Genomic DNA, 742 nt, shown 5'->3' on the forward strand with positions numbered 1-742 from the left:
ATTTAACACAGGGATTTGGTGTGAGAAGTAAGGATATTATATTACCAAATCATGATCTTACTGTTTTTAATATTTCTGAAGTATCTGAGTCATATATAAAAAAAAATTTAAGCCAGTTTAAGAGTTCTAGGGCCAAAGACGTTTTTGATTGTGACTCTGTATTTGTTAAAACGTATGCAAATGTTCTTAGTCCACCTATAACTCATTTGGTTAATTTGTCAATAAAACAATGTCATTTTCCAAGTGCCTGGAAGTCAGCAGTAATAGCACCTATATTTAAGACTGGTGATCCTGCTAATGTAATTAACTATAGACCTATCAGTATTCTACCAGTTGTTTCTAAAGTAATTGAAAACGTCGTTTGCAATCAGTTAGTAGAGCATTTAAATCTTGGTCATTTTCCATTACATCGTATGCAGTTTGGATTTAGGGTGCATCACTCTACGGAGACAGCAAACTGTTATTTTGTTGAACAAATTAAATCCAGTCTTGATAGGGGAGGTGTTGTTGGTGCTGTCTTCCTTGATTTTAAAAAGGCTTTTGATACCGTTAATCATAATGTTCTTTTATCTAAATTATCAAGGTTTAATTTTTCTACTAATACATTAACATGGATGGAGTCATACTTAAATTTAAGAAAACAATGTACACGAATTAATGATGCATGCTCACCATTTCTTGACTGTAATATTGGAGTCCCACAGGGGTCGATTCTTGGACCAATTTTGTTCAGCTTATACAT

At 32.9% G+C, this 742-nt stretch overlaps 1 pseudogene; it reads right to left on the reverse strand.

Annotated features, from left to right (window-relative positions):
- Nucleotides 1–742, reverse strand: part of LOC107561262 (coagulation factor IX-like) — a 20,672-nt pseudogene that overhangs the window by 7,635 nt on the left and 12,295 nt on the right.

Source organism: Sinocyclocheilus grahami, unplaced genomic scaffold (genome assembly GCF_001515645.1).
Source record: "Sinocyclocheilus grahami isolate Dianchi unplaced genomic scaffold, SAMN03320097.WGS_v1.1 scaffold23.1, whole genome shotgun sequence".
In the NCBI taxonomy this organism is placed as follows: domain Eukaryota; kingdom Metazoa; phylum Chordata; class Actinopteri; order Cypriniformes; family Cyprinidae; genus Sinocyclocheilus; species Sinocyclocheilus grahami.